Raw genomic sequence first — 11,203 nt, 5'->3', positions numbered from 1 at the left:
GAGATAAGATACACATAAGCAGGGAGAGAATTGACTTTATTATTATATGTATTAAGTCATTTAATCCTCACAACAACCATATGAGGTATAACAAGGAATAACAAATATGATTCCATATTAGATCATTTAAGCTTTGTTTTCTGTTGCTTTTACTACAAGTTAATTATAGAAGGATCTGCCTATAGCTTAAAGTAAACATAAATGCCCATCTCCAAGAACCCTGTCCCCCATGCCTGAATGTAAAACTAGAATACCTTTGTTCAATTCATAGGAAACATCTTGACCCTGTTCTCCTGTGAATGGCTATAGGAAAGAACAAATTAACATATCTCCTGGAGTGTGGACAAAAATGAGATATTTGCAACAATGTATGGTGGGTCTGTGGTAAAGAATCTGCCTGCCAAGCAGGAGATGTGGGTGCAATCTCTGTGTTGGGAAGATCCCCTGGAGAAGGAAATGGCAATCCATTCCAGTACTCTTGCCTGGCAAATCCCATGGACAGAGGCATCTGGCAAGCTGCAGTCCATGGGGTCACAAAAGAGTTGGAAGACTTAGTGACTAAAAAAAAAAAAAAAAATTACCTTTTGACTTTCCTTCCGCACAACTCTCATCTTTGTCCTATAAAATAAATGAGTATCCAGACCTTGGGAAGATGATTCTCTAAGACATTTGTCTGCCATCTTCTTGGATTCCTGATTTTCTTAATAACATCATTATTCCCTGCCCCAACACCACATCTCCTGATGTATTGGCCTGTTGTGTGGTGAGTAGACAAGCTTGGATGTGGTAACAGAGGCAAATGCTTTTATTGATCCCAAACTGTAGATAAGGCACAGAGGATTTACAAAACTAGCCAACAGCCACAAAGCTACTAAATAATCTGATTAAGCTAGAATTTGAACTTGGGATTCTGACTCTTAAATCCATGCTCCTTTTTGTACACTATCTTGCTTCCCCACAGGGAAAATGCTTTTTCTCTATCAGTTCTTCTACCTAATATTGGGCTGGTCAAAAATTTCATTTGGATTTTTCCATAAGATGTTACAAAATTTTAACCAACTTAAGACTTTCTTTTTCTCTACCCTCTACAATTTCTTCCTCAAAGTTAGCTAAGAGAAATCATTTTAAAACATAAGATATAGGAAAACACTGAAGAGCATAATAACCTGAAAAACTTAAGAAAATGCTAGCAGGGAATACAAAGTTGACATCAAGGTCAATGAATATGGGATTGGACAAAGGTAGGGGGAACACATTTTCAGCACCTATTGTCAGTGACCTGGGAATGAGATCCATCTGCAGTCTAATTTATTCCTGCATTCAACAGATACTTATTGTATACTTACTATGTCTTAAACTCTCTTCTAGACACTGGTCATCTAGTGGAGAATGCAGTAGAAAATTCCATGAAAGTGGGACTTTTATTCCAGTGGATAAACAATACAAGCAAAAATAAATAAGTGAATAAAATCAACAGCCATGATGCATAGAGCTAACAAGAAATTATAAAGTTGCATGAGAGAACAGAGTGGTGGAATGGGTTCTGGTTTAGCTAGAATTGTTAATCAGAGCCATAACATCTAAAGAGAAATTTTGACTTGTCAACCAAGGCCAGTGGATTCATACAGCTTTGCAGGAGAGATTCTGAAAGCTGAAATTAATTAAGGGAGCCCAGTCAGGGCACTGAAACTGAGGAGTGGGGAGAGTTGTTGAATCTAGGCAGAGGAGTTATTACAAAAGACGTTTTGAAACAAGGATAGAATTGCTACCTCCACTCTACCTGCAGGAAAGTAACAGAAATGGAAGAGTGATCTCAGAAAGGGGTGCAGCTTTTTTCTTCCAGAGGAATTTAGTCTGGGAAAAATGTGGTGAACATGACTATGAAAGTATAGATCAGAAAGAGAGATGTTAGACAGATGTGTGGATATTTCCAGAAGTTCCTCTAAATAAGTTAAAGGCAGACAGGGCCCAAACTTAGTTCGGCTCTATAACAAATAGGGCTGCTGCTGCTGCTGCTAAGTCACTTCAGTCGTGTTCAACTCTGTGCGACCTCATAGACAGCAGCCCACCATGCTCCCCCATCCCTGGGATTCCCCAGGCAAGAAACACTGGAGTGGGTTGCCATTTCCTTCTCCAATACATGAAAGTGAAAAGTGAAAATCAAGTCACTCAGTCAATGTCCGACCCTCAGCGACCACATGGACTGCAGCCTTCCAGGCTCCTCCCTCCATGGTATTTCCAGGAGTGGGGTGTCATTGCCTTCTCTGAACAAATAGGGCAAGTGACTACAAAATGATTGTAGGCCATATTCTCTTTTACTACAGTTTTGAGCATGTTTCTCTCTTGCATGTCAGTGCTTTGAAGGGAAACAAAGAAATATCAGATACCTAAAAGCCTGGGAGAAGTGGACAGGTACACATCTTTTTCATCATTGGTGATATTGTAAGGATAGGAGGGTATTGCCACTGATAAGGTTGCTGAAGTACTGATAAGGTTGCTGAAGTACTTGGATCTTTAGCATCAGGGAAAATGAAATCTAAACCCTACTTTCTTAAATCTCACTGTCATAGAGGCAAAGGGCTATTATTTATCTAATCCAGAAACTAAGTGATCTTGTCAGGTAAACCAAAAAACAAGAGAGGGCTGAGTTCACTTGAGCTACCATCAAATTTAAAGTACTATTGAAATAATCATACATGGACAAACAAAGGATAGTATAGAAACTAGCTTTCTGAGACCTATAATCACACTAGAATATTTTTCAAAAGATTAGGGAGTAGGAGTCATTGAGGGATGCAGAGAGAAATGGATAGGCATGAATGAAAGAGCCAGCTATACAAGTTTATGAAGAAAAACGACTTGAGTTTTATAGCTCTTTTGATACAACATGCCAGCATGTCACCAGTGTTCTTTAATGGCAGGAAAAAATGCCTTTCAGGATGTTTAGGGGGGCATAAGTGTGGCATAACATCCCCCAGTATACTGCTACCTGTGATGTACACAGGGCTTCAGGTGAGGTGTTATTGTCATTAACTGCCGAATGTTTATGTCATTTTAAGGAAATTCATTGTATCGTTGTAACAAAAATGATTACCTCATTTCATGTCTCCTAGTGTTACTATAATTCAAAATTAATTACTCTCTTTTTCTCAGATCTGGTATGTGACCCTGTTTTTCTCCAATTACAGGTACATACATACACATACACATTTTAAATGAATATGTTAGAGTCAATTCCTGAAACAGTTCATCCATTAAAAAAAAAAATAAATCCGAGGTCTGTATTCTACAGAGCTATATTCATAGACCTATAATGCCTATAATATAGTGTAAGTGCCTCTGGTTAGATATGTATTAGTTTTAGAAAATATAATGACTGATCCAGGTAGAATGACTTTACTGAAAACCTGTATGAGTTTCTTTACTAATTAGATTTGCATAAACTGGTCCTGCTGCTGAGTCAACAAATGGCTCTTAAAATGGCAATTCCTCTTTCATTTAGAGACCTCAGCTTTTTGCAGAGTCCCATCTTCAAGATTAGAGATGGGATTGTTTAAATAATCATGTCATCTCTCAGAAGATTAGATTGAATTCAATAATGAATTAATCTCTGTCCCTCCTGGCAACCAGAATGCTAAAAGCTTTTATGCTATATTTTGATCTTTAAATTATAACTGAATTCATCAAATATAAACATGGAAATATAAATAGTCACACCACAGAGAAGACAAACACTAACTATCTGTATACCTTTCAAGCAAGCCTTATAATTTCTCTAGTCAAACCAAGAAAGGACATACATACTTAACCTCTAATTCCTAAACAGAAAGGATAAGTGACATCAGAAAGTGAATTCATTGCAATAGTAATTTATTCATTCATTTACTTATTTAACTAGTATTCCTAGAGCACCTTGTACATAGTGGATACTTTGGTATCCAAACTATAAATTAGCTTGGAAGCAAAATTATAAATTAGATGATACTGGACTTTAAGAAAGTTACAGTATAGGAGAAGGTGGAGGATAAGTAGAGAAACAAGTTCAATAAAGAGTCATGAGTGCCATTACAAAAAGTTGTACATAGCAGTAATAAAAATTATGGCTACTATTTACTGTGTATTTATAACATAACAAACAGTACTACGTGCTATGCAAAGGGTAATGATGAGAATAACTAAAACTTAAGTGCTATGAAGTATTCACTTCTGGAATATTTATTGTGCAGATTTCCATTTATAATTGGACAAACCAAATCACAGAAGAGTTGAATAATTTGTGCTAGGATACCAAGCAAGACATGACTTTTACCCAAATAGTTGGCTTCCAGGATTTGTGCACTTTAGGGGCTTCCCTGGTGGCTCAGACAGTAAAGAATCTGCCTGCAGTGCAGGAGACAGAGGTTTGATCCCTGGGTTGGGAAGATCTGCTGGAGAAGGAAATGGCAACATACTCCAGTATTCTTTCCTGGAGAATTTCATGGACAGAAGAGTCTGGTAGGTTACAGTCCATAGGCTCACAAAGAGTTGGACTATTTACTGTGTATTTGAGACATAACAAATATTGTGCTATGTGCTATGCTAAGGGCAATAATGACAGTAGTTAAAACTTATAGTGCTATTAAGTGTTCAATTCTGGAATATTTACTGTGCAGATTTCCAATTATAGCTGCACAAACTGAATCACAGAAAAGTTAAATAATTTGTGCTAGGATACCAAACAAGACAGGATTTTTATCCAAATAGTTGGGTTCCAGGATCTGTGCACTTAACCACTACAATATTTAGCCAAAGACAGAGTCCTGGCATCTAAATACTTAAATCTTTCTGAGAGACATAACCAGTCAAATAAGGTAAATGTAAATGACATAGTGGTAAACATAATTCTAAAGATGACTTCTTAAGGTGTCCATTCCCATGGATGGGTTCAAGATGATGGAGTAGAACAATGTGTGCCTAACTCCTACAAGAGCACCAAAATCAAAACTAGCTGTTGAACAATCATCAACAGGGGGGCAGGGGGGCACTAGAACCCACAAAAAATATAACTCATGTCCAAAGATGAAGAAGTTGCAATGAGATGGTAGGAAGGGAACAATCATGATGAAAATTAAATCCCACAGCTGCCAAGTGGGCAATCCACAAACTGGAGAACAGTAATACCAAAGAAATTCTCCCACTGTTGTGAAGGTTCTGAACCTCACCTAAGGCTTCCCAGCCTGGGGATCTGGCAAAGGGAGTGGGAATTCCCAGGGAATCTGAATTTGAATTCCTGCAGGATTTGATTACAAGATTTCCACAAGACTGGGGAAAACAGAAACTCCACACTTGGAGGGTACAAACAAAATCTTGCATGAACCCAGACCCAAGGGAAAGGAGAAGTGACTCCAGAGAAGAATGAACCAGATCTGCCTGCTAGTATTGGAGGGTCTCCTCTGGAGGCATGGGTCAGAAGTGGCTCACCATGGGGTGGGAGTACTGGCAGCAGCAGTCCTGGAAGGTGTTCCTTGGCATAAGCCTTCTTGGAGGTTGCTATTAATGCTACCATAGACCCCAGAGCTGAGTACCTCAGGCCAAACAACTAGCACAGAAGAGTGAAACCCCCCATATCAGCAGATAATATTGAGCACAGCCCTGCCCACAGCAAGACCCAAATTTTCCTACCACCAGTCCCTCCCATCTGGAATCTTACACAAGCCTGTTAGCCTCTTCCAACAGAGAGCAAACAGAAGCATGAAGAAGAACCACAATCTCACAGTGGCTAGAACAAAAACCACATCATAGAAAGTTAATCAGGTTGAAAAAGCAGAGTCTTGTGTCCCAGATGATGCAACAAGATAAAACCCCCCAAAACAACTAAATGAAATAGAGATAGGCAATCTTCCAGAAAAAGAATTCAGAATAATGCTAGTGAAGTTGATCCAGGACCTCAGAAAAAGAATGGAGAAGATGTTAATGAATGTTACCCAAAGACCAGAACTAAAGAACAAACAAAAAGAGATGAGCAGTACACTACAAGGAAATACTAGCAGAATAACTGAGGCAGAAGAACAGATAAGTGACTTGAAAAAATGGTGGAAATCACTGCCACAGAAGAGAATATAGAAAAATGAATGAAAAAAAAAAAAAAGAAAAAACTGAAGACAGCCTAAGAGACCTCTGGTGTTGTGGTCCTTTAATGGACAAGAACCTGGTGGTCTGGAGTCAACGATAAGAAAGTAAAGGAGAGAAAGAAGCTGATATTCCTTGGTTTATGCAGAAAACCAATAAAGTCCCTGACCCAGGGCTTGCTCTGTTCATGGAGGCCTCAGGCACCCTCTCGATGGGGTGAAGGTACAGAGAGCCTTCTCAAGAGGGTCTTAGAAGCCTGGGCAGGAAAGTGAACTCAGAGGGCCTCTGTGCTCCAAAGAAATAGCCTGAGACAGAGAGAGAAAGAAAGACATGGGGACCAGAGCTCTGATGGAGCAAAGGTGTTTTAATCAACATGGTGTGGGCATATATACTGTAGTTATTCTCAGCAAAGATAAAGATTAAAATTCCAGACTAAGAGAGAGAGAGAGTTGTAATTAATCACTTTTACCATATGGTTCACAAGAAGGAAGAGGGTGCTTATCACCATATAGAAAAACTAACGAAGGAAATGCCTAGATCCCTCAGCCCCAGGAGAAGCTTGCCTCTCCTCTTAATTCCTGAATATTTAGGGATTAATAAGGAACAGAGGATTTCTGACAGATCCAAAACAGCACACAGGAAGCCTCCTGTTAAATGCTTCCTGACAATTTCCCCTATTTTTATTATATTTGTAAAATGAAATTTTGTTTGTATCCAGTTTTAGGCACTATGATTAAAATGAATCAAGAGAAACACAAAATTGAGGTAATCTGGAAGCAAGTCCAACCATGGGACCTTCTTCCCATGGTCACTGGAGATTTACTGGTAACTACAAAATTATGTCGAGATAGAAGAATCAAAAGGGAATCATGTCTTAAAGAGATAGAGGAATTAAGACAAGTATATAGTTTACAATTAATGTAAGTTACAGAATGTAAAGTCTTATTGTAAATTTCCTATGACTATAACAAAAGGAAGTGGGACATAGGCCTGTATAAAATATGACTGATTATAGAAATAGTTACCATGACCACGGCTGGTGCCTATAAACTGTCTGATCCAAGTTCCAAGTTTTTTGGTGCTTGCAGCCCACATGTCTCATTGTTTAGGCCCACTCTGTTTATCGAGGATGATTCGAGGAGGATGAGGGGGTGCCGTCAAGCCAGCCAAGAAGTCTTTGTCATGGTAATATTTCATTAGTAACCTTTAACATAATGTTTTTTGTTCTTTCTCTCTTTCCCTAAAGTTTCAGTAGTGTAAACATGGTTCACAGTAAATAACTCAAGCAGTGTCTGAAGGTCTTCTTTTGGAGGCACGAAAACTCAAATTTGTTGGTTGACTTTTATGTGTAGTTTCCCTGGGCTCCTGAACAAGGGAAGGACTTCATATCCTAAAGAAATGTTAATTAGTTTTCCCTCCTCCCCATGGTGTGAGGGCCCTTTAATGTACTAGGGAGAAGGCATATGTATAAAGTCATTAGTTGAAATGATTGGTCCTCTCTCTGTCCATTCGACCACCTATAATAGAGGGGGGTTGGGTATTAGTCCGAGCGCGAGTGGGGAGAGGTACAGGCCAAAAGACTGAGCATTGCCAGGAGAATGTATTCAGGTCTCTGAAGAAATCCCTGTTAAGAGACCAAATTTTCAGCTTGATTAGAAAGGTTTTTTATTTGTCCCCAAGTGGGGAGATCATAGGGGTGATGCTGATGAGGGTGATGCTTCCTGGAGATATTTAGAGCAGCCATGGCCCATATTGGAATTTCTTCCCCCTGGGGTCCTTGTTGTCTCATCTCCATTTTGAAGGCTGGGGGCCCCCTTGGGTCGATTCTTCTGAAGAGGAAGCCATGTGAGTTCTTTGGATCCATGTGGGGAAATACAAGCATACCCTTTTCCCTGTAAGATTAGTTTCCCAGATTTCCATTGTTTCATTAACCTGTCTTGGTACCAAATGGGCAGAGGAATAGAAGTGTCCTTCAATTCCTCGAAATGCTTTTCTGCTCTCATAAGATATCTCCCTGTGGTAAGTTTAAAAAATTTAAAACAAATAAAGCTATATTAACAACAGTAATAGGTTTAGAAAACATCTTATGTTGGAATCTAGTAAAGTCCTCTTTAGATAATGAAGACAGTAGTGTTCCTGTGTATTCACATTAAAAAAATTTTTTTTATTTGCAACTTTGTTGTGTGATGTGCTCGTTTGCCTATGTCTTGTGCCTGTGGATTATAAGGAATACCTTAATATGTTTAATAGGGAAAAATTGTAAAAAATATTTAAAGTGTCTAGAAATATAGGCAGGGCCATTGACTGTTTTTATAGGACTAGGAGTTCCCATTACAGCAAAACAAGCTAATAAGTGAGTTATAACATGTTGAGTAGCCTCATCACGAAGAGGTGTAGCCCAAATAAAAGAAGAATTAGTGTCGATACAGACATGCAAGAAAGAAGATGGAGAGAGTTCAGGGAAATGAGTTATATCCATTTGCCATAGTTCATTAGGTTGCAAATTGTGAGGATTAATACCTTGTGTGATGGGTTGAAGATGTAGGGGTCTACAAGAAGAGCAATTATTAATAATTTCTTTAGCCTGATGGTATGGGATTTTCCATAGCTGGTGTAGGGAGCCAGCGTTGTTATGCAACAGAGCATGCTGTTCCTCTGGAGTAGCAAAGGAAACCAGTTTATCAGCTTGCTCATTACCATAAGTCATCAGGCCCGGAAGAAAGAATGTGTTCAAATATGTGTAATATAAATGGGAGAATTGCGGTTTCTAACAACAGATTGTAGTTTGAAAAAGAGTTGTTGAATAATAGGTTGATTGGAGTTTATGGTGGGGTTTCTATATATGTTTAATACAAAAAAAGAATATATAGAGTCAGAGACTATATTAATGGGGCAAGGATATAGGCAAATAATTCATTTTGTTGAGCAGAATGAAATTTAGTATAAAAGACTTTATATTCCTTAAGAGACCAGAATGAAGCTTTGGCGGTTTTAGTCCCATCTATATAAAAAACCTCAGCCTGTGGTATAGGCTGTGAGCTGATAGTGCAAGAAATAATAAATCAGTATTTTTTTAAGAAATTACAGAGCTTACAAGAAGGATAATGAAATGAAATTTCTCCAAAATATTCCATAAAAGCTATTTGGAAAATGGTAGAAGTTTGTAAAACATTCTCAAATTGAGATTTATTGATAGGTATTAAAATTTTATGAGGATCAGAGCCAATTAGAGTTTTAGTCATATTTCTTCCATTGATAATGATTAGAGCAATTAAATCAAGGTAGGGTGTAAGTGACTTTATTCCCCTAAAACGGGTATAGATCCATTCTACTGGGTGTTCTTGTTGAGCAAGAATTCCTGTGGCAGAATGAGGAGAGGAGAGTATAAACAAATCTAGAGGTAAATCTATTTTGATGCAAGTAAGAAATTTTTGTAATTTATTTTGCACCGAATAGAGTTCCTCCGGTACATTTTGAGAAAGTGAACAAGGGCTATTTAAATCAGGATCTCATTTTAAAGTATTAAATAGGTTATTCAGTTGATAATTAGCAATGCCTAAAGAAGGTCTGATGGAGAAGGCCCCACCCCACTCCAGTACTCTTGCCTGGAAAACCCCATGGATGGAGGAGCCTGGTAGGCTGCAGTCCATGGAGTTGCTAAGAGTCGGGAACGATCTGAGCGACTTCACTTTCACTTTTCACTTTCATGCATTGGAGAAGGAAATGGCAACCCACTCCAGTGTTCTTGCCTGGAGAATCCCGGGGAAGGAGGAGCCTAGTGGGCTGCCGACCATGGGGTCGCACAGAGTCGGACACGACTGAAGCCACTTAGCAACAGTAGCAGCAAAGAAGGTCTGAAAGAGATGGGAATACCAGACCACCTGACCTGCCTCTTGAGAAATCTGTATGCAGGTCAGGAAGCAGCAGTTAGAACTGGACATGGAACAACAGACTGGTTCCAAATAGGAAAAGGAGTACGTCAAGGCTGTATATTGTCACCCTGCTTATTTAACTTCTATGCAGAGTACATCATGAGAAACGCTGGACTGGAAGAAACACAAGCTGGAATCAAGATTGCTGGGAGAAATATCAATAACCTCAGATATGCAGATGACACCACCCTTATGGCAGAAAGTGAAGAGGAACTAAAAAGCCTTTTGAAGAAAGTGAAAGGGGAGAGTGAAAGATTTGGCTTAAAGCTCAACATTCAGAAAACTAAGATATGGCATATATGTCCAACCACTTCATGGGAAATAGATGGGGAAACAGTGGAAACAGTGTGAGACTTTATTTGGGGGGCTCCAAAATCACTGTAGATGGTGATTTCAGCCATGGAATTAAAAGACGCTTACTACTTGAAAGAAAAGTTATGATCAACCTAGATAGCATATTGAAAAGCAGAGACATTACTTTGCCAACAAAGGTCCATCTAGTTAAGGTTATGTTTTTTCCAGTGGTCATGTATGGATGTGAGAGTTGGACTGTGAAGAAAGCTGAGTGCTGAAGAACTGGTGCTTTTGAACTGTGGTGTTGGAGAAGACTCTTAAGAGTCCCTTGGACTGCAAGGAGATCCAACCAGTCCATTCTGAAGATCAGCCCTGGGATTTCTTTGGAGGGAATGATGCTAAAGCTGAAACCCCAGTACTTTGGCCACCTCATGCAAAGAGTTGACTCATTGGAAAAGACTCTGATGCTGGGAGGAATGGGGGCAGGAGGAGAAGGGGACGACAGAGGATGAGATGGCTGGATGGCATCTCTGACTCAATGGACGTGAGTCTGAGTGAACTCTGGGCATTGGTGATGTACAGGGAGGCCTGGAAAGAAGGTCTGGAGAAGGCAATGGCAGCCCACTCCAGTACTCTTGCCTGGAAAATCCCATGGGCAGAGGAGCCTGGTAGGCTGGAGTTCATGGGATCGTGAAGAGTTAGACACAACTGAGCGACTTGACTTTCACTTTCCACTTTCATGCATCGGAGAAGGAAATGGCAACCCACTCCAGTGTTCTTGCCTGGAGAATCCTAGGGACAGGGGAGCCTGGTGGGCTGCCGTCTATGGGGTTGCACAGAGTCGGACACAACTGAAGTGACTTAGCAGC

This window comes from Oryx dammah, unplaced genomic scaffold (assembly GCF_014754425.2).
Source record: "Oryx dammah isolate SB20612 unplaced genomic scaffold, SCBI_Odam_1.1 HiC_scaffold_23, whole genome shotgun sequence".
Lineage (NCBI taxonomy): Eukaryota > Metazoa > Chordata > Mammalia > Artiodactyla > Bovidae > Oryx > Oryx dammah.
This window is presented reverse-complemented; position numbering follows the sequence as displayed.